This window comes from Camelus dromedarius, chromosome 5 (genome assembly GCF_036321535.1).
Source record: "Camelus dromedarius isolate mCamDro1 chromosome 5, mCamDro1.pat, whole genome shotgun sequence".
NCBI lineage: Eukaryota > Metazoa > Chordata > Mammalia > Artiodactyla > Camelidae > Camelus > Camelus dromedarius.
Window position 1 is genome coordinate 54,732,159 of NC_087440.1, and position 24,188 is coordinate 54,756,346.

The 24,188-nt window shown below is 42.1% G+C and overlaps 1 long non-coding RNA gene across 2 annotated transcripts in view; it reads left to right on the forward strand.

The window, feature by feature from the left end:
- LOC135321308 (uncharacterized) overlaps positions 1 to 24,188 on the forward strand; it is a 57,188-nt gene that overhangs the window by 11,678 nt on the left and 21,322 nt on the right. The window lies entirely within an intron of this gene.

The window sequence follows — 24,188 nt, forward strand, 5'->3', positions numbered from 1 at the left end:
GCTGAGAGATGCTGAGGGCGTGGGCATCTGTCCTCACAGGCACTCCGGGAAACAGGGAAACCTCAGGATCGGGGCCCTGAGCCAGTGGGCGCTGGGAGGCGCCCCCCGCCCCCGGGTCTCCCTGGAGCCCCTGCAAAGGCCCCTCAGTCTGTGGTCAGCCGCCACTCAGGCTCCTCTCGGAGGCGTCAGTGCCAGGACTATGAACCGCCTCGGGCTCAGCGGTTTCCCAGCTGGCCCCGCATCACCGTCAAGATCACAATAAGAAGAGGGGCAGAATCTCCGCGTGCAGCCAGTTTAATCTTTATTAAAATCTTTTTTCGCACGCAATGTTCCCAATTTGTTTCTTTGTTCCTGGTATCTGGAGTCGCCCAGCTTCTGATATTTGTCTTGGAGATGGAGCAAGCTGAACTGACACACGGTGCCCGTGGAAGGACGGATCCCAGTCGGCAGAAAACATCAGCCCCACAGCCGGGCTGCTGCCCCCAAGGGCCTCGGCCTCTGCTGCCAGCCTGGACCGCCCCGCGGGGGCAGAGATGCCGGCAGGCCGGGCCTGGCCAGTATCGCTTACGGTTCCTCTGGCCGGCTCAGAACTCAAGTGAAAGTTCAGGCTGACAAAAGCCGACTCGCCCTCGTAACCGAGAGCAGGTTCCTCTCTCTGGGCTCCCCAGGGCTTCAATCAAAGCTTCTGTCTCCTTGTCTGCTTTATTTATTGAGGAGTGTAGGTATGATCTGTTTTATTTTTTAAAGTTTTTTAAGATTCTGCTTCTTAAAAAAAATAATTTCAAGTTTGAAAAGAACTGACTTTGATATATGGGGAAGACTAGAAAATATGGCCGGAGAGACTGTACCACTGGGACTGGTGGGGACATTGAATGGGACAACTGAGTTGGAAAAGAGTTGGCGGTTTCTTAAAAAGTTAAACACATACCTACGATGAAATCCTGCCATTGTACTCTGACGTATTTGCCCTGCAGAAGAAGTCAGTGATGAGAAAGATTTGAGTCTGGACACCTCAAAAATCCTCAGAAGTTCTTATCACCCAATAGGAGCTGAGAGCCATTCCCAATTTCTGACCCAAGCAGAAGCAGGATGCCTTGAACCCAGCCCGTGTGCAACCAGGTGGGGAGTACCTCCTCCCCATCTTCACATGGACAACCACCAAGCCCAGAGGATCAGGTCCAGCCAAGGTGGGGGAACTCCTGAGAGTATTAACATCTTTCAAGGTGAGAGAGAGGACCGTCACATTACAAGCCCAGCTGTGAAAATAACCAGCTCCCAAGTTGTAAATTGTAAGCTGTAAGGTAGCTTAGAATAATAAGCATTTATCATAAACACAACAACCAGCATGATAATTGGCTTTTTTTGTTTTCATATTCTTTTTCATTAAAGGTTATTACAAGATGTTGAATATAGTTCCCTGTGCTATACAGAAGAAATTTTTTGTCTATTTTTATATATAGTGGTTAGCATTTGCAAATCTCAAACTCACAAATTTATCCCTTCCCAGCCCCATTCCCTTGGTAACCGTAAGATTGTTTACTAGGTCTGGAGTCTTTCTGTTTTGTAGATGAGTTCATTAGTGTCCTCTTTTTTTCTTTTTCCCTTTTCTTTTTTAAGATTGCACATATGAGTGATATATGATATTTTTCTTTCTCTTTCTGGCTTCACTTAGAATGATGATCTCTAGGTCTATCCATCTTGCTGCAAATGGCATTATTTTATTCTTTTTTATGGCTGAGTAGTATTCCATTGTATAAATATACCACAGCTGCTTTATCCAGTCGTCTGATGATGGGCATTTAAGTTGCTTCTATGTCTTGGCTATTATGTATAGTGCTGCTATGAACATTGGGGTGCATGTATCTTTTCAAATTAAAGTTCCCTCCTGATATATGCTCAGGAGTGGGATTGCTGGATCATATGGTAAGTCTGTTTTTAGTTTTGTGAGGAATCTCCATACTGTTTTCCATAGTGGCTGCACCAAACTACATTCCTACCAGCAGTGTGGGAGAGTTCCCTTTTCTCCACACTTTCTCCAGCATTTATCGTTCGTGGACTTTTCAATGACAGCCATTCTGACTGGTGTGAGGTGATACCTCATTGTAGTTTTGATTTGCTTTTCTCTGGTAGTGATGTTGAGCATTTTTTCATGTGCCTATTGACCATTTGTATGTCTTCATTAGAGAATTGCTTGTTTAGATCTTCTGCCCATTTTTGGATTGGGTTTGTTTGTTTGTTATTAAGTTGTATGAGCTGTTTGTATATTCTGGAAATTAACCTTTGTCAGTCACATCTTTGCAAATACTTTCTCCCATTCCATAGGTTGTCATTTTGTTTTGCTATGGTTTCCTTTGCTGTGCAAAAGCTTGTAAGTTTAATTCGGTCCCATTTGTTTGTTTTTGCTTTCATTTCTATTGCCTGGGTCGACTGCCCTAGAAGAACTGCTAAGATTTATGTCAGAGAATGTTTTGCCTATGTTTTCTTCTAGGAAGTTTATCATGTCTTGTCTTATATTTAAGTCTTTAAGCCATTTTGAGTTTATCTTTGTGTATGGTGTGTGGGAGTGTTCTAACTTCATTGATTTACATGTAGTCCAGTTTTCCCAACCCCACTTGCTGAATAGAAGTGGTGAGCATTCTTGTCTTATTCCAGATTTTAGTGGGAAGTCTTTCAGTTTTTCACTGTTGAGTATTATGTTTACTGTGGGTTTGTCATAAATAACTTTTATTATATTGAGATATGTTCCCTCTATACCCACTTTGGTAAGAGTTTTATTATCATAAATGGATGTTTAATTTTATCAAATGCTTTTTCTGCATCTATTGAGATGACCTTGTGATTTTTGTCTGTCCTTTTGTTGATGTGGTGTATTATGTTGATTGATTTGTGTATATTGAACCATCCTTGTGTCCTTGGGAGGTAACTGGCTTTTAGTGAGGCCTCACCAGGTTCCAAGAACTTAACTAGCTAAGAACTCTAGATAGTCATCTGATTTAGCAATTCCAACAACCCTGTAATGTATTATTCTCATTTTACAAATGAGGAAACTGAATCTCAGAGAGGTTAAGTCATTGGCCCAAGATCACACAGCTGATAAGTAGCCAAGCTCAGAGTTAGAGGACAGCATCTGCTTTTCCAGTTCTTCAGGTCCCACGTGAGAAATCAATTCTCTGCTGCCTTCAGTGTAGTTGAAAAAATTCATGAAATTCTCCAGGTCAAGCTCCCTGTTTGACCTTATTTCATAAATTCACAGGTCTGTGTTATTTTTCCACCAGCCCTTTACAGAAGACATCACTATCGCCCCTTCCCCTTTTACTCTTCACCACATCCCTGGCAGGGCCATGAATGTGCAAATTGAGGATTTGTCGAACTTTTCTGGGAGACAGGGAAACTGCCTAAGGACCCTAGGCTCCTCCATCTGTGAGATCCAATATCCATGGTCGTGACTACCACTGTCACCCTCATTTTCATCATAATGGTTAGTGTGCACTGAGTGCAAAGTCCCTGGCCTAGGTGCTCTTTTTTTTTTTAAGGTGTTAACTCAGTTAATCTTCACACTACTATTATTACATCATTTTACAAATAAGAACTAAGTCCCGAAGAGCTTAAATAACCTGTCAAAAAAAAATCATGCAGCAAAGACAACAGCTCTCAGGTGAAAGGGTCTCCACTCTAGTTACACGCAGATCCTGGGGCAGAAAATAAGGCCTCGGTGCCTCCAAGGCAGAGAGGGAGCTAAGCCTCCAGTGGCGTCTGCTGTGGTCTGACTCTGCAATCTTCAGTCTACTGGATGCGGCCCACCGTCTCCCCCGTCAGGACTGGGGGTCCAGGCCGGACTCCTTAAACAGGCACTGCTGTGGCTTGGAAAACACCCGTTATAAAACTGCCCCTCGCGTGAGGCTGAGCAGTTGTCCAAATACTGACTGAAAAATTGAAATTCAATAAACCTGTGGAAGATATTTTATATTGGGAGGGTCAAGTCAGATCTACAAGAAAGCACTATGAAAAACACAAAGTGGTTTCACTGTGATTAATAATAAATGCCGGCACACCGCTAAGTTCAACCAAATGCCTCAGGGTTCTTCCAAGAGACAGTTCTGCTCTCTGTGGCTGCCAACACTGTGTGCCACCGACCCCTCCCAAGTGCTCTCCTCTGTGCTCTCAACACCAATAGACCCCAAGTCCCTTCCCAGCAAGGACGGCTGATAGACAGCCCTGTCGTGATGCTCTGATATTCTTAGCCTCCAACTCTCAAAGAACCAGGGAGAATCCAGGATTTTCACCCCAGAAGAGTTCAGAGCTCACCTATGCCAAAGCTGCTTTCTCATGGTGAAAAGTCCCCATTCCTACGGCATTGTGTCACCTTGCAGGGCCCTTTATGTCCGCTGATGACAGTTAGCTTCAGCTGAGTTACTTCAAAGGCGTAACCCAATGTGAAAGATGCAATTTGAATTCCTCTCAGTTTCCACCACCTAGAAACGACGGGCATTCATGTTTAGTTCTCCTACCGGCTGCTTCTCCAAGCTTATTTATGACTCTATGGGATTCTGAGACAGGAGATTATACATCAAACCTCCATCCTCCTTCCCATATTCCAGGTAATGATGCAGTTTCTCTCACACCTCAGCAGCTCTTCTGGGAGCACCTGCCAGTCTGGGGTGATGGAGGGGCCGTTCTAGTCCAGCCTTCACAGCTCACACACCTGCTTCGGCTGGAGGGAAGCCAGCATCCCCCCGACTTCCCCGCCTCCTAGGCCTTCACTGCAGCCATTGCCTTTCTCCTCCTAAACTCAGTTATCCGACCTGGGGGCAAAACGCCTCGTGATTTTGTCATTCAGGTCCATCCCCGGACCTTCTAACTGGAAGAAGTTGCACTGAAGCCATTTTTGTGTCATGAAAAGAGCACAGAGCACCCGCTACTACTCAGAGCCCAGCCACATCACCACGGCTGCACGTGATGTGTTACAGGTGACAGATCTGATTCAGAGCATATCCCATACCCACAGTATCACCTCCCAAATCTGGCTTCCCTGCTCTGACCTCTCTCCTTACCTGGTCCTGCGAACCTGCAGACCTAGAAATACTAGGAGCCTGGCGTCTGTGCACAGCTGGCCCTAAACTACCTACTCGACAGATTGTCCGCCAGCCTCAGGCTCAAAATATCAACCCTGGCCCCGGACACTCTAGTTACCCCATCACTAAGGAAACAAACACCACAAAACACAATGAAAGGTTTTCAGTATAAGATTTTCGGCACTAATGTGGGAAAGGAAAGGGGGAGAGACTGGAGGTGTAGAAAATCAATCTGTTAGTTAGCCAGGCACCCTGTCTGCATCCTGAAGACACCCCCAAGCCTTGTGCATCCCATGTCCTGCTCCATCCAGTTCTGCCCTCAGTTTAGAAGGCCCACTCAGGGATGATTGAAAACAGACACTTAGGAAGATTGGTTTTAAGCTCTGAAGGCTAATAGCAACTACTTTAACTGCCCACAGCTCCCTGGCAGCATGCCCCCAGTTTCATCTTGCTAAGTGATAACTAATGACACTTAAATTCCATCGTCTGGAAGCAGGGGAGCACAAGAGATCTCTGCCAGCCAATTAACCGCGAGGAGAATGTTTAACCTCACGGAATCCGAGATGTTAAAATTAACAAGGAGATGCTCGTTTTTCACCTATGAAATTGACAAGTATGTTTTAAATTGCAATAAAAAGGCATCTTATACACAGCTGGTCAGAAATATGTACTTCCAGGAGAATAATTTAGCAATATCAATCAAAGTCTCTTAAAATGTGCTAAACTTTGACATAAATCGGAAACCTCAAGGATGTTCATTGTAGCAATGATTATAATGGCAAATTTATATATACTGGGATCAACCTAAAGTTCACAAAATGGGGAACTGGTTAAATAAACCAGACCATTTTTGATATCATAAATGATAGGCAATCAAAATGATGATGTAGAGTAATTTGATGACATGGGGAAATGTTTATAATACAATGTTAAATGGGAAAAACAGGTTTCAAAATAGTATGATCCCATTTTAAAAAATTATATATATAACCATGTAAGTGTGAGTGCATGTGTGTGTATGTATGTATATGTATACACACATACATATGGAAACAATTCTGACTGAGGTGGGACTGTCCCAAGGGTGCACAGCTGCTGCACCAAGGTGCCACTATCTTTTGAGGTTCTCAGAGAATCAAGATGCCCTAAAGCTGTTCTCGTCCTGCCCTGACACTCTGACAGTGGGGACAGTGGTCTCTGTTCCCCTTCCCCTTGTCTCTATACCAGCCCAAGAAATCCAGCTGGAGTTGACAGTCTCAGAAATACGAAGTACATAGACAGGCAGATATATGGGCTTAGCAACTCAGCCAGTCATCCAGCAGATGATCAGCAGGGCTATGGAGATACTCAGCTTAGAGCCAGCTCACACTTTGGAAGTCTTTCCAGCAGCAAGATCAACAGAAGTCATAAAGGAACCATCCAAGGAAATGCACATATTCAACCAAGCAAGTGTCCAAATTCCAGAAAAATAAAATGGGTGCTGTTTAAACACAGCCAGCATTTTCTTCCATGGAAATTGTGGGAGAGGGGGATAAATGTGCAGCTCTTGATTTAACTTACTAAGTAGCCAATTAGTAGTGGAAACAGTTGGCAAAAATAGTTCCACAAGAACTAACCAGTGAAACCCAAGAGCCACAGCACACTCACAAGAAACAAATCACAGCTCACAGCCACACAAGGTTTGCAAAAGCACTACAAAATTGGATGTTAACGATTGAATGTCAAAATCTAAACTCAACTGTTTGTTAAAAGACTGAACTGAAATCTGACCCCTGCTTGGTCAAGTGCTTCCTGTTACAATATGTGAGGTGGGATACAGGGATGCTGGAAACACAGTAAGACCAATGGCCAGCCCAGGTAGCCCCCAGGGGGCAGCCTGGTTGTAGGGGAGCATGTCTCGTCCCCAGGGAGGTGGCTCCAAGCCTGCAGCTGGCCAAAAAAGTAGAAAGAATGAATGCATCCTTATGGGAAGTTTGATTGGGGGACATCCCCCATCTAAAAGTTTTTGACACCCCCCCCCCTGGGCACAGCCAAGTCTCCTGTCACACAACACATGCCAGAAGGAATTCTCCTCTACTTTCTTCTGTTAAGTGAAGATCAGGACGGGCTAGGCCAGATTATCAAGAGCTACTGGAAGTAGAACTCAGATCTGACTGCATCTTCTGTGTTGCAAGCATCTCCCTCCAGGGGGCCTATAAGCCCCACCCTCTTCTCAGCAACCAGAAATCCCAAGAGCACCAACTTATCTGAAGGAGTCTTGAAAAATACATTCTGGAGCATTGTGGAGAAGATGTGATTTAAAACAAATTTAAGAGAAGGGACTTTACCCTCCCAGCCCAGCCCCAATCTCAGCTGCCCAAGCATCCCATGGGCTGGGATCTCTGCTCATCGTAAAAAGAGAAAAAGCTCCCTGAAGGAAAAACCGCTCTGAGGGAGAAATCACTGCAACCACGCCCACCACCTCATGCCCACCGCCCCCTACCGCCCAAGCATCCCCAGGCAGAGGGAAGCCACCAGCCACTGGGCAGACACCCTCCAGCAGGCCAGGTTCTGGGCGCAGGACAAAGGTGGATTTCACCAGGCCCTCGAGGCCCAGGGCAGAGGGGTCCAGGAGGGCAAGATGGCTGTCTCCAATATCCCCTCATCCTCCACCTTCTATTGGCCCTCAGACTGTGGACCCCAGCACCCCTGCGTGCACACCCCTTGCATCTAGGAAGGGAAATTCTCTCTCTTGCTTATAACCAAGTTACCCCACTTTCTGACCTTAAAAAAGAACAGCAGGTTTCCTTTGAATGTTTCAAACCTTATTAGCCACAGTGGGAAATGATGCTTTAATGGGGTTGTGATGGTCTGAGCCTCGGGTGTCTGTGTACGCAGCCATATTACTTAGCAACACCATAGCCATTTAGGTTTAATTTCCTAGCTTGCCTGATAAGGAGGCTGCAAATGTGATTTGTGATGCTGCAAGCTGGGCAAACTCACGGGGCTATTAGATGAGTCACTGGGTGATCAAGGCTACTGTGCCGAGCTCTGCAGAAGAAAAGAGATGAACCCTGATCTGTGAGGCTGATAGCACTCAGGCAGACACAGTTTTCTAAGTGTCTGGGAGCTGGGCTGCCTCCCCTCCTGCTTTCCGGTTTGGTGCCATTGTTTACTAAGGGAAGCTCCACTCGCCTCTCAACCACTGTTAGAATCCTCTTCCAACTTTCTGGAATCCCCTTTGCAAGAACTGCAAACTCCAAGCCCCATAAGAACAGTCAGCTAGTAACAACAACAATAACAGTAATAATAGCAAACGTTTTTAAACCCTCAATGGACACTATTCCAGTTATTTTACCCGAGCTGCCTCTGCTAATTTTCCTAACAACCCCAGGATATAGGTACTACTGTTATTCCTATTTTCAAATGAGGAGACTGGGCACAGAAAGGGTAGCAGCAGCTGTAAGACGACAGGGAGCAGGGGCGTGGCTGCCGGTTGCACAGGGCACGCCTTGCCAAAGGGACCAGCTGTCCTTCAGGGCCAATCAGCTGTTACCTGGGTTGCCAGATCTTCCACTTTTCTAAAAGAGCAGAAAATCTAGATTTTTATAGAAAATGCCATGATTGTAAACATCAGCAACCAATTCGGTTGTTTAATAAATAGTGTGAGAACCAAGCCAAGCATGTCTGCCAGCCAGATTTGACCCATGGGCTACCAGTTTGCAACTTCTTCCTCCTGAGAACAAGTAGGCATATTCATCAATAAAGACACTCCGATTTTTCAGCCTCGCTTCCTGAGCCATTGACGTCCCAGCCCTTGGATCGGCCCTCATTCAGCTGTGCCCCTTCTAGAGCCCGGTGGGAGCCCTGTTCTTCCACCTCAGGCTGCCAGTCTTAGAGCCGTCCTTGGTGCCTTCTCTTCCTTCACACCTCACAGGCGACCTCTCAACAGATCTCGTGGCTCTCCCTTAAACTTGATCCATAATCTCCCACTTCTCACACCCCCCATCAAGACCACACTGGTCCAAGCCACCATCATCTCCTACTTGGAAATCACCAGCCAACCAGCCACCAGCTACACGCAGCTTCCCCCCTTATTCTCTTCTCCCAGAACAGCCCCACTGCCCCTGTAAAACCTAAGTCAGATCCTGCCACTTCTCTGCTCAGCACCCTCCAGCGGCTCCCATCTCACTCAGTCAAAGTTGAGTCCTCATGGGCCCTCAGACCTGCAATCAGACTTAGATGGTGATGAGCTGGCATTCACTGAACATTCATTATGTGCCAAAATCTTTCAAAGCACCATCTCAAGAAAAATAGGTCTAGTGTTTATATTCTGGATACCATAATCACATGAGAAGATGAGTTTCTAAGAGTGATGCCCTGCTCCTGGGGCCAGGACTCAGATCCCTGAGCAAAGCACAAATGTGATTATTCTTTCCCCAATTATTATTCTACCATGAGTTTAAGCCCAGACATGCCTTGGCCCACAGAGCCTCTAGACAGCGTAATACCAGGGGGCACTCAGAGTGGTGCTACAGCCCACTGTTTACTGCATGTTTGATGCTGTTGGCCCAAGATTCCCTGGGGGTTCTGCATTCAAGATTCTGTTCTATTCCAGGGTGACTAGTCTGGCCACTGAACCTTGCTGCAGAAATGGCCACCCATTTGTAGCAGGGACTTGCCCGGGCCCCTTCTTGCCCAGAGGAGCTGAGACAAGAATAAGGCAGCCAGGAAGCCAAAGTGTGTACTGTTTGGGGTGCAGCTGTAGGAAAAGTTGGGTTAAGAGCCACAGGTAGGAGGCAGGTCAGACTCAGCTGATGTCCTCAGGTAAGAAGAGGGCTTTTAAAAATTTTAATTTTGGAAAGCTTTGAAAGTTCACAAAAGTATTCAGAATTAGATGATAAACCCCCATTACCCAGCATCAACAATGATCAACAATTTGCTAATTTTATCTCATCTATCCCAACCCCCATCCTAACCCCACCCCCAGAAGTATTTAAAAGCAGATCTCAGACATGAAGTCATCTCACCCAGAAGTGTTTCAGTAGGCACCCTGCTCCATCCTCGCCCCCCATACCCACACATCATCACATTTCTTTGCATTCTTTCCCTCTTTGTTCCCATATCCTGCCTCCAAGACATCCCTCAGATAAGTTCTAGACCCCCTTCCTTGCTCCTCCATGAGCCCCTGCCCCATCAGTAGTCCCCTCTCATTCCCCTTTCCCTAGAGACTGCTTCTTTTCTTTAATGTGTGAGCTTGGCCAAGGCTCTCCTACCTGAATACGCAGTTCCTCGACTCCTCATCCGCTCTAGGTGTGGCCCCTTTGTCTCACTTTCCCTTTACAGCCAACCCTCTTCAAAGAGGAACCTACACTTGCGGGTTCTCCCTCCTCTGTTCCCATCCACTCCTCTGGCAGTGTTGGCACTACCAGCTTAGTGATTTCCCATGACTAGCTCCATCGGGCCCTTCTGCGGTGTGGTCCCGCCTACTCAGACAGGTTTGCTTGTCAATGCAGTACAAGTTCATGCTATATAATTTGAAACAAGAGAAAAGGCAAATAGGAACCTATGAATGACTACTAAGTAAATAATAAATACTAAATAGAATTTTCTATTACTTGCTTCGCTGTATTTGCTGCCAATGTCCATATATTTTTTTCATACTTGTACAGCTATATGGCATTGTACCATAGGATCATGTCATCATTTAGCCCTGTTGTTGGATATTTAAGCTATGTCACCTATGTCACCTTTTATTTCAAAAAGAAATGGAAACTTTTCTTTGAGCCAAATTTGAGGGTTACAACCTGGGAAGAGCATCTCTGAAAGCTCTGAGAACTGTTCTGCCCATTAGAAGTCAAGGCACAGTTATGTAAGGCTTTTGAGACGGGGGCTGTACATTAAATGTATTATTGTTGTATTATTGACAGTTTACACAATCCAGATCCAGGCAGCTCCTCACAAGATGAAGAAGGAATGCTATCTTTTAAGGGGTTGTCTTGTTGACGCTAGGAGAATTTGCTTTTTATGGTTGAGTGGGTATTTCTGCCCATGGGGGTAGATTTGAAGGCAAAGATCAACTTTTTGATGTTATGAACAACTCCAGAATAAATAACCTCATGGGTACATGTCTGTACACACATCCACCCTGATTTCTTCACATTCTCTCTTTCTGTAAACCCCATTCTTGACATTGGGCATACCCATCTCTCATGGTTCCCTGAGCCCCATTGTGGATGGTCTTTGGAGGAGTTCTTGCTTCTCCAGTCTCCTTACTCTGCACCCTCTCCCTGTCTGACCTTGGCTCCAGGCACAACTTGAGCAGTAACTTGTCTGCACTTGACTTTCACATCTGCCTCCAGTCCAGTCCTCACTCCTAAACTTTATTTACTAGACATCTACACTTGGGTGTCCCACACAGACCTCAATGGTCTTGTCTAACCAAAGATTCCACTGCCACCATTTTCCCCACCCTGAGGACCCCCCAAAGCCAATTTCTCCTACTACTATTACCTCAGCGATCAGTGCTGCTGTGATTCCCAGACACTCAAGCCCCCCAAACTGGGGGTGGTCCCGCACTGTCTTCAGTTGTTCGCAGACAAGCTCTTTCAGGCTCCACCCCCTAAATCTCTCTGCTGTTCCCTCTTCTCAGCCCCTGCTGCCACTGACCTAGTTCGTGTCTCATTATCCCCTCTGAATTAATGCACTAGCCCCCCACTGTCCACTTCCAATTACAGCCCACGCTCCTACCAGCTTTCCACAGCTTCACGATCAGTTCTGGGGGCAGGACATGGGCAGGGACTCCTGTGACTTGGCCTCTGCCTATGTCTTTGACTCTCTTTCTCTGCTACTCCCCTCTCCGTTGTGGGCTCCACATGTATTAGAGCTCTTTATCCAATGTGCTCCAAATTTTTATCAACTTGCCACCCTCCAGATTTGAGCACAGGGCGGCCTCACTCATCTTTATATCCCAACACACAACACAGACCAAGGGGAACAAAGCCATGGAGGGTAGGACATCTGTGTCCTGCCCAGTGATGGCACCTACGGTGACAAGGAAGGGGGCTGTGGTGCTGTCTCCAGGGCAGTCTTCTCAGGGCAGGCAGGACCTCACTCCCAGGACTCACCTGGGCTGGCCACCTGTGGGTGGACACAAGGCCTTATATCCATGAAGCCTCCTTTGTGCCCAAACCCTCAGAAGCTGCTGAAGCCAAGGTGGCCCCGTCCAGCTCTCCTGGAACAAAGGGAACCCAGGTCTCTGCATCTATGACCTCCCTATTATTCCTACCTCTGGTAATGAGATTTCCAATGATGAAGGACTTGTTGAAATATAGCTTCATTCGCAGGGATGTTTCTATAAGTAGCTGTGAAAATAAATGAGAATCAGGGAGGAGGCAAGAAGAACAAAGTTTAACTCTTAAGAGCCCATGAGGACTTTAGAGCCCTTGGCGAGATGGTTTCCGTAGCTGTGGGTGCTGGGGACTGATGCTGACCTATTCCACATCAGTTCCTCTTTGCAGCCTAGATGGCCACAGGGCTTTGCAACTCACGGCGGGAGGACACAAATATGTTAAATCTAGAGCAAATTATGGCCTGCTGACCAGGTCCTGCCCACCACCTGCTTTTGTTAAGTTTCACAAGCTAAGGATGGTTTTCACATTATTTAATGATTGAAGAAGACTCCCCAAAGAACATTAAATTATATATGAATATTATATAGTCACACAAAAATTATGTGGAATTCAAATTTCGGTGTCCACGGATGAATTTATACTGCAACACAGCCACACTCATTCACTTCTGTCTTGTCTGGGGTGGCTTTCATACTATGATGAGTAGCCACAAGAAGCCATGTAACCTGCCAAATGTAAAATATTTACTGTCAAGCCTTTTGCAGAAAAAGTTTGCCAACCCCTGATCTAGAACACCAGAAGGCCCATGAATTGCAGAGGGAAGAAAAGGTGTAAAAATTCAGACCAATTAAGGTTAGAGGAAAGCAATGACTCCTTTATTTCATCCAAAAATTCACACGCTCCAGTTTTATCTTTTTTCTCCAAAGCATTACTTTAGTTGTAACATTCAGGGATATTTCAAAGGGCACTATACTTACCCTTACTCTCTTGGTTTCCTTTATGTAGCTCAAGAGATAGGCATGTTTTTAACTTTTAATAAAATAAGCACAGGCACATGATTTTTTAAAAAATCATAGTGACAAAAGGCTTATAATTTAAATAAGAGGCCCCCCACCTTCCTACTTACACAACTCTTTAAAAGTCCGTTAGCTGTTTCTCCTTGTAGTTACTTAACTAAAAATTGTGCATAATTGCTCTTTCTTGATTGTTCAATTTAGTTGTTATCTAAACTCATGACAGATGAGGATTTAACTCCTATTCCTTTCCTCCCAAGATAGAGGTTGTCTCACAATCTTTGGCTAGCTCACTAATCAGTATTTACATGGTGACTATGTAAATATTTCTCACCACAGAAACAGGTAATATTCCATGGTTATATTTTTAATTTACATTTCATTTTGTTTTGTGCATTTAGAAGCTAACAAGAGGAACTCTGTGTCCCCATACTATCAGAAGTTCTAGGTCTCCAATAATGATCTTCCCCAAACTCAGGTCACTGCAAGTTATGAGAGCAATTACACATCTGTAAAACAGACTGTGAGACACAGATGTTGCTTAAAAAAAATAAACAGTCTGTTCATAATTACAGGAACTCAGGCCTGAACTTTCCTTCCAAATTGTAATACCTGATGTGGCTTTTATATAAGGAAGATTTGAGGCCTTTTGCTTCTGATCCTAAGGGGAAAGAGTAAGAGGAAAAGGATGATGAGGACAGTTCTGCTTCCCTCACTTCATCTGCTTACAGAACACTTTGTCAAAGGACAAGTTCCCCCAAACCGCCCTGTTCCAGTCTCCAATGTAAAAGACTGTCAAGAACGCCACGACTGCCGGCCACAGGCTGCTCTTAGAATGAGAGGCCTCTAGGGGCTCTCAGCACGAACCAACCAAGTGTCCTGTCCATCCTCAGAACTTTGTGCCTTGTAAACCCAAGAGATAAAAATGGACAGTGGATCAGAATCTGACCTGCCTCTGGGTGGAAGGACACTAGAAATCACAACCCAAACTTCATGCGATTATTTTACATACTTTGAGTTTTGAGCTGACGTATAAACAAGAGCTTTCTTATTACAAACAATGCTGCAGTGAGTAACCTTGTACACAAATGTCAGTTTCACACATATACAAATACATGTAGAGGATAAATTCCCCAAAGGAGAATTGTTGAGGCAAAGGACGTTTGCATTTAGTGTTGTTCTAAATGGCAAATACACATAGGGTCTTTCAGAGTCCATCTTCTTTGTTTATACTCCATATATGATTTATAGATCTAAGCTGTACATGATTATATGGCTGAAATTAAGTTGCATCTGCCATGCAACGTATGTGTCCATTTTTCCATTCATTTCCAGCCCTGGTGCCTCTCCATGCTGTGTTTGTCTAAGGATAGTCCCTTCTAATTCCACTTTCACCCAATACTTTCTTTACAGTTCCCTCTATTCCAAGTTCATTTCTATAACATTGTTTATAATCTCCTCAATTCCAAGTTCAGCAACGCTCTGTCTTTAGGAGAAATGATAGCTTATACTAAAAGGTGGATCCCCACTGATTCACTGTAGACCAGTAAGAATTCTGACCCCACACAAGGAGCCAGCTGCCACGATGACTTGGATTACCCTGATCAGTGACAAGCAGAACAAATATGCTCATTTCTCAGAGAGATAGACTGAGAGGGCCCCTCCTGCCAGAGTTACCTCCACTCAAAGAAAATCAAATTATTTTTCATTAAACTGTGCTGAGAAAAGGTAAGTATCCTTTGATTTAGATCCGATCCTTTTAGAAATAATTTTAGCAAAGTCTTCCAGTCTGCCCTTAGCCAGAAGACCTCATTAAGCAAAATACTGTTACCTCAACCCCATGAGTAGAGTTTCTATAAAGTTAGTACCAGCTTTGTAAAAGACATAAGTCTGTATGCTTATTGCATTTGGCAGCTTCAATGATTTGATTTTTGCAGTAAATACTATTCTGAAGTATTAGACAACCAAAGACATGAAAGAAATGGCTGTCCCATATCCTTTAGGAGAGGGTTTGCAGTACTCTTTGGGACTCAATTTGATAATAAATGTATTAAAAGACTTTAACATAAAGGTAGGACAGTGAAAATATTGCCCTCCCTAGTAATATATTACATTTTTTAAATGATGCTCAATTCTGGTAATACCTTGCCAGGAAGTAATTTGGGATATTTATCAAGAGTCTTTTTAAAATGTGAAAGAGGTGTGTGTGATTATAACAAGGCAATACAATGGCTCTTTGTGGAAATGAAATTGCTCAGTATCTTGATGGTGATAGTGGATACACCAACCAGCAAAAGCAATAAAATTGCATAAAACTTAATACACACACCCCGACACACAGACACATAAGCACAAGTGAAAATGGGGAAGGCTGAATAAGATTAGTGAATTGTATCAATGTCAACATCCTGGTTGTGATATTGTATGATAGTTTTGCTAAATTTAGCATTGGGGAAACCCAGCAAATTATATAAAGGATCTCTGTGTAGTGCTTCTTACAACTGCATGTAAACCTACAATTGTCTCTATAACATTTTCTGTTTAAAAGTGTGAATGGGCCAAGATAAGTGAAGTGCAAAGTTACTCCTAGGTGAAAGAAGAAATTAACTTGTGTGCTATAAAAATTTTGGCTTTAAGACAGAAGACATACATACATTGCAGAAGGTGGGGGTGAATAGCTCATCTGAGGCCATGCATTGTTACTTAGGGGAGGGGAAGAGAGAGAGGGGGGTGACTTCTTTGTCCCAGTAAATCCATATCTAGAGCCTTATTCTTGAGAAACAGAGATGTTTACTGTAGAATTATTCCTAATAATAAAAAACCAGAGGCAACCTAAAAGTCCATCATTATGAAACTGATCAATACATTATGACATTTCTACCCTGGAATGTCATGTAAGCGTTTAAACAAAGATACAGGATAAGATACACCAGTATAAGATACCAGGATAGGAGAGGGAAAGGCTACGTGTGCTTTACAGTATCCAGGTATCGCAGACAGCTACACTGGCAGGAGGAGGGGGCGAGGATTGGCAGAGCATCTATCAAAGTGTTAATAACGAACTCTAAAAAGAAATTTGAGACAGTCGGGGGAAAGGCCAATGCAAAATGGTTATGATATTAAGTAATCATTGTAGATTTTTGTAGGGTGTGATTGTGTGTGTGTGTGTGTATGTAAAGTCCTTCCTTACCCTTTATCCATTAGTATTACAGACTAAAGTAAATACAGATAATATCTGCATGGATTTGCTTAAATACTCCAGAATTGTCCACATATTATTTGCACAATTTAAAAAGTAAAATGAAACAAATGTTAACAGTAGTTATCCCTGGTCTATGTAATTATGGGTACCTGGTCTTTTTCTTTATGCCTTACTATATTTTCTATGTTTTCTATGATAAACAGCTATGAAAATCAGAGGGGAAAAAGTAGGATATGTTTAGAAAAATCAGGCCAGAGAACTAAGTGATTTATACACAGGTAATTGCAGCACTGATTCTATTAATCTGGAGACAGTCCCTTTTAAGGGACAATTTACCTTTAGCCTTATCAACTGAGTGGTTGCAGATGCCCTGAACCCTCGGTGGGGAAACCATCTGCTCACAGAGCGATCCACACAGCTTTCCCCTGCCCAGATTGCCTGGACATGGGCCCAGTGGTTTCCTGATGGGCTCCACGGGTCTGAATGGTTGTTTCACAACTGGGAGAGCCCACCAGAATAAGCAAGGGCAATTCTTTCCAAGTACAACTACAGAGAGTAAATAAGGCCACCTAGGACGCAGGCACAGTGATGGTCTGAAAGTTCCCCCATGTGATTCTGATGGGCACACATAGTCAAGAATCCTTGATTTAAATAAGCAAACAGATACATGCTGTATCTACTATAAAAATAACTGTGTGTGAATGATTTTGTCCACCCATGCCTTAACTGTTTTCAGAAATATATATAAGACAGTAAGTAGTACAAAACAGTGACTTTGGGGAGGGGAACTGGGTGGCTGGGGACAGAGACTTTTCACTGAATATCCTTTTGTGCTTTTCATAAGGTTTGCAAATAAATGTATTACCTATTCCAAAAAGGTGAAAAGTGAAAGAAAACCAAATTTTAAGAGTCTCTGCTTTAGACACTCAGCTCACCAGAAGCACTTTTCTTTTGCTCAGGTGGTCAAAGTTCTATAAAATGGACACATTTTGGGGGAAAAAGTTTTCACTAAACAATTTTTTGAGAAAGCACCTAACATTGATTTAAAAAGAACACTAGAAATAATAATTGTAATGGATCTTACATTGTTTGTTACAGAGACCACTCACCACTTTAGAGGCACGCATTCTACCATTAGGAAGCATGTATAGTCAGCCTAGGTGGAGAAGGGAAGGGTTTTCATTTTTCAGTAATAGTAAAGCATGTCATAAAATATCCCTGATGGCAACAGACGTCTAGCTCACTCAAGGGTAGAGGCAGAGGTACGCTTCTCATTAATACCCTTTTGTGCTGTTTGAATTTTGTGCTAAGTACGTTTATTACCAGTTTAAAATATATATAGTATTTTTATTTATATTTAATTTTTTAATTTTTATACAGTTTTAAAGGTCGCTTTCCATTTACAGTTATAAAATATTGCCTGTATTTACCACGTTGTACAATACATTCTTGAGCCTGTCTTACGCACAACAGTTTGTACCTCCCACTCCCTCACCCCTGTTTTGCCCCTCCTCCCCCGTTACTGGTAACCACTAGTTTGTTCTCTGTATCTGTGAGTCTGCTTCTTTTTTGTTATATTCACTAGTTGTATTTTTTAGAGTCCACATATAAGTGATATCATGCAGTATTTGTCTCTCTCTGTCTGACTAATTTTACTTAGCAAATACCCTCCAAGTCCACCCATGTTGCTATAAATGGCAGAATTTTGCCCTTTTTTATGAGTAGTATTCTACTGTATATGTATACACCACATCTTCTTTATCCAGTCATTTGTTGATGGACACTTAGGTTGTTTCCATTATCTTGGCTACTATAAATAATGCTGCTGTGAACATGGGTGCACGTAGGTGCACATATGTTTTTCTGATTAGTGCTTTTGCTTTTTTCAGATATATACCCAGAAGTGGAAGTGCTGGGTCATATGGTAGTTCTATTTTTAGTTTTTTGAGAAACCTCCATACTGTTTTCTACAGAGGCTGCACCAATTTACATTCCTACCCACCGTATATCAGGATTCCCTTTTCTCCAAATCTTCCCCCAACATTTGTTATTTGTGTTCTTTTTGATGGTGAGTGTGAGGTGATATCTCATTGTGGTTTTGATTTGCATTTCCCTGATGATGAACGATGTTGAGCACCTTTTCATGTGCCTGTTGGCCATCTGCTTTTCCTCTTTGGAAAAATGTCTATTTAGGCCTTCCACCCATTTTTAAATCAGACTGTTTGTTTTTTTGATGTTGAGTTATAGGAACTGTTTATATATGTTGGATATTAATCCCTTATTGGTCATATCATTTGCAAATATCTTCTCCCATTCAGTAGGTTGTCTTTTTGTTTTGTTGCTGGTTTCTTTTGTTTTGGAAAAGCTTTTAAGTTTAATTAGGTCCCATTTGTTTATTTTTGGTTTTATTTCCTTTGCTTTAGGAGACAGATCCAAAAAAAATATTACTGCAATTTATGTCAGAGGGTTCTGCTGATGTTTTCCTCTACTTTTATGGTTTCCAGTCTTACATTTACGTCTTTAATCCATTTTGAGTTAGAGAATGTTCTAATTTCATTCTTTTACATATATTGTCCAGTTTTCCCAGCACCACTTATTGAAGAGACTATCTTTTCTCCATTGTATATCCTTGCCTCCTCTGTCATAGGTTGACTATAAGTGCATGGGTTTATTTCTGGGCTCTTTATCCTGTTTCATTGATCTATGCATCTTGTTTTGTGCCAGTACGATACTGTTTTGATGACTGTAGCTTTGTAGTATAGCCTGAACTCAAGGAGTGTGATTCCTCCTGCTGTTCTTCTTTCTCTACACAATATTTTTTAAATGTGGAACCACAGGCGGCCGACTGACACTCGTATCTTAAAGTTACTCCCAGCAGCACTTTTTAGTTCAAAAGGCAAAGCTGATGGCATACATCATCAAAAATCTGATTCTACATATTAAGGCCAATATATTTTGTGGTCAGGAAATCCAGTTTTAGCAAATACTGCACAATAATTAAATGTGTATGGGCCATGATCATAAAATCTAAAATTTAAATTTTTTAAAAAATATGATTACAGTTCAAAAGAGTGAGGCTCAGGGTTACAGAAGTTAACTGGAAAAGATTAACCAGCTGCAGCTGTGAGCTAGAGGTGATCTCATGCTCTGGGCCCATTGGTTAACAGGAAGACCAATAGGTGGAGTCAAGACAGGGACCTCTGCTCTTCAACCCAGTGGCAGTGACTCAAGTCATTTAATCCTCCCTGAGCCCCAAATTTCTCACTGATAAAATGAAACTCTTTTTTACTTAAGAAAGCTATTAAGAAAATAATACGTGTGAAAAAGAATAAGAAAATATACGTTTAACTGAATCACTATGCTTTACACCAGAAGCTAACACACCATTGTAAGCCAACTATGTTTCAGTTAAAAAAAAGAAAGTAATACTTGTAGAAAGTACTATTAAAAGTTTAGTACATCCCATAAAAAAAGTAGCACCTTATAAAAACTTTTCCAGATTTAATGTTGGATATAAGCACACACTCACATATACACACATACAAACACACATATGCACATGTACATGTACACATGCATACTCATATACACACAGTGTTAAATCTGGAAGATTTCTCTTCCATCCCCCAAAAACTGAAAATGCAGGAAACGTAAATTATCAGTTCTCAGGACTCGGGGTTTCACTTTGATCTTAATTTTCATTTCACAGTGTTCTAGATAAGAAGTCTATGAGACTTCATTGTTGACCTATTTATACTTCAAGTACACAAGCTACTTTAAATTTTATAATTATTTTCTAAATATGAAATCTATAAGGAAATTCTGTTAAAATACTCAAGCACTAATGTGAGCAGTCACTCTTCTCCCACCTCTTCATCACAAGGTGATTTTAACAACTGCTAGGCAAGGGAAGTTCAGATATTTAGTTGAGAACTTCAAATTCACATGCTCTTTGCTCCCTGGTGAATCAACTTTCAGAAGGACCCAGAATGAAAAATGAGAAATTTTGCTCTGAAATTAGTTGTCCTTGGTTAAAGATACTTTCCCAGTGATCAATATGAAATAACTCTGTGGTCCCTGCTAGTCATTTGAAACTGATTTTTATTCACTAGCTTTTCTGTTTCCTATTCAATTTGTCCCTAAGGTTTTTTTTTTTTAATTATTATTGAAGTGTGGTTGATTTACTATGTTAGCTTCAGGTGTACAGCAAAGTGATTCAGTTATACATACACATATATTTTTTTTCTTTTCAGATTCTTTTCCATTACATGTCATTACAAAAAAATTGAATATAGTTCCCTGGGCTATACAGTAGGTCCTTTTTGTTTATCTATTTTATATATAGTAATGTGTGTCTGTTAATCCCTAACCCCTAATTTATCCCTCCTCACCCTTTACCCTTTGGTAACTGTCCCTAAGTTTTAGAAGTGAAATGGCCCCGCATGAGAAAAATCTCTTTTGTCTGTTTATTTGGCACGTTTTCAAACATGAAAAGATCTGGGAAGAGGAAGGAGAAGAAGAAACTCGTCCTAAAATCGGCAGAAAATCTACATAACCTAAGGGTGGCAGCCTCTGAGGAAGTTTTCATCCACGCCCAGGTGCTGCATCGCAGGACTCCCCCAACACAGCCTTCTCAACTCTGATCAGCAGCCAGACCACGGCTCTCTGGGCAGCACGGTCAGTTCCCAAAGTTCAAGGATTTTCCAAAAGGTCAGAGTTGTGGACACATTGCTCAAACCAAACAGGAGAATGTAGAAATAAGAGAAAAAGCGGATGGATGCATTAGGGCTGTGTGATGCATGTGCTAGGCATCCTCCCAACGGGATTTGCGAGCAAGTCGTAACTACACCATTATGGAGAGACTACAAGAGGCTGCTTAAATTGAAGACCGGATGTGCCACCTCCCTCCCATCCCAGTCAGCCAGAGGCTGTATTTTTACTCAGAGGGCCATGAAAATGTGACTGAAGTCAGGCACCCAAACACTCCCGCCGTCCAACCAAAACCTTGGAATTGCCCAGGAATAGGCCTTCAAAGTGATATTAAGTCTCGTGGGACTCACCATTTCCAGTCCTATGATAACATTTCCTCCCTAACCAAAATCTTGGCAGCCACGGAACCCACCATGCTAAAGCCAAGGAACTCATGTGATAGATGTTTTAAAACAAGCCAGTCCAGAAAGGACAGACCCTCCCAAAAAAGGAGTGAACTCTGTTCCACACCTGGGAGGGTGACTCTGAGTTACAAAACAAAGAAGAGCTGTGTCCAAGGTAAGGGCCGAGCAGGACCAGGCTGAGCTGGGCTGCCTCAGGAGTAGGAGTCCAAGGTCATGGAGACGTGTTGTAGAAGAGAACAACCCTTTTGTCTTCTGCTCAGCTGAAGTTTCACTTAGTCGGAGTCCGCCACAGACATTCCAGCAGTTGACATTTCTTGGGGGAAATCTAAGGGCTTCTGAAAAGCAAATGACCTCCCAAAATTGTAAGGAGACTTTGGGACAGAGGGAGCAAGAGGTGAATCTACATCTTTAGAAAGAATTTAAAGACACATCAACGAACCATCTGAAGAGGAAATTAAGAAAATAATTCCATTTACAATAGCACTAACAAGAATAAAATAGGTGATGATTGTGGGACATGGATGATTTTTAGGGTAGTGAAACTACTCCATATGACACTATAATGGTAGATACATATCATTATACTTTTGTCTGAACCCATAGAATGTACAGCAAGAGTGAAAACTAGTGTGAACTATGGGCTTTGGGTGATTATGATGTGTCAGTAGAGGTTCATCAGTTGCAACGAATGTACCCGTGTGGTGGGGGATGTTGATAAGGGGAAGGCTCTACATGAGTGGGGGCAGGAGGTATGTGGGAAATCTCTATACCTCCCACTCAGTTTTACTGTGAATCTAAAGCTTCTCTAAAAAATAAAGTCTGCTAATAGAAAGAATAAAATATTTAGGAATAAATTTAACTAAGGAGGTGAAAGACTTATACACTGGAAAACTATAAAACATTGATGAAAGAAATTAAAGAAGATATTAATAAATGGAAAGATATCCCTTGTTCATGAATTGCAAGACTTAGTGTTGTTAAAATATCCATACTACCCAAAGCAGTCTACAGATTTAATGCAATCCCTGTCAAAACCCAAATGGCTTTTTTTTTTTTTTTGCAGAAATAGAAAAAGGCATTCTAAAATTCATATGAAATCTCAGAAATTCCCAAATAGCCAAAACAATCTTGGAACAGAAAAACAAAGCAGGAGGTCTCACACTTTCTAATTTCAAATGGGTTAAAAACCTAAACTTAAAGAACTGAAACTGTAAAACTCCCAGAGGAAAACAAAGGAGGAAATCTTATGACACTGGAATGAGCAATGATTTCATGTGTATGACACTAAAGTATAGTTAACAAAGGAATAAAGAGACAAATGGGACCACACTAAACCTAAAAGCTTCTGTGCAGTAAAGGAAAAGGCAACCTACAAAATGGGAGAGAATATTTGCAAACTATTTATCTGATAAGGGATTAATATATAAAGAACACCTACAACACAACAACAACAAAAAAATCAAATAACCTGATTTTTTAAAAGTACTTAAATAGACATTTCTCCAAAGAAGATGTACAAATGGTCAATATGCACATGAAAAGACACTCAACATCACTAATCATCAGGGAAATGCAAGTCAAAACCACAATGAAATATTGCTTCATGCCCATTAGGATGGCCACTATCAAAAAAAACGAAAAATAACAAGTTTTGGCAAGGAGGTGGAGAAATTGGAAGTCTTGTGCACTGTTTGTGGAAATGTAAAATGGTAAAGCAGCTATGGGAAATAGTACGGAGTTTCCTCAAAAAATTTTAAAGGATTATGATATGATCTAGCCATTTCTCTTCTGGTTTGTATATCCAAAAGATCTGAAAACAGGAGCTTGAGATACCTGCACACCCATGTTTGTTGCAGTATTATTTACAATAGCCAAGAGGTGGAAACAATCTAAATGTCTATCAGCAATGAATGGATAAAGAAAATGTAGTATATACATATTATGGAGTATTATTCAACCTTTAAAAAGAAGGAAATCCTTAAAAAAAGGGGGGGGGGGATCCTGCCACATGCTACAACATGGATGAATCTTGAGGATGTTATGCTAAGTGAAATAAACTAGTCACAAAAAGACAAATACCACATAATTCTACTTATATGAAGAATCTGAAGCACATTCTTGGGAAGTAGAATGGTGGTTACCAGAGGCTGGGGGAGGGGAAAAGGGGTACTTGTCCAATGGGTAGAGGGTTTCAATTTTGCAAGATGAAAAAGGTCTAGAGATCTGTTGTACAACGTGTGTAAAGTTACTATTTTACCAAATACTTAAAAAATGGTTAAGATGGTAAATTTTATGTGTTTTTAACCATAATTTAACAAAAACCCAAATCAACCAATTGCAATGTATGGACTTCATTTGTACCTTGACTCAAACTATTTTTTTAAATTATGGGACAATGGGAAAAAATTGAATACTGAATGAATATCTGATATTAAAGCATTAACTTTTTGTGTGATAATGGTATTTGGGTTATGAGATTCTTCTGCTTTTAGATAATCTGAAATATTTATGGATGAAATGATGTCTGCGATTTTCTTTGAAGTAATCCAGTGGGGAGGGGAGGTACAGAGGAATCAAGATGACCATGAGCTGAGACTTACTGAAGCTGGATGACGGGCATATGAGGGTCCTGAACTCGTGTACTATCTACTGTTGTACATTTTTTTCCATAATAA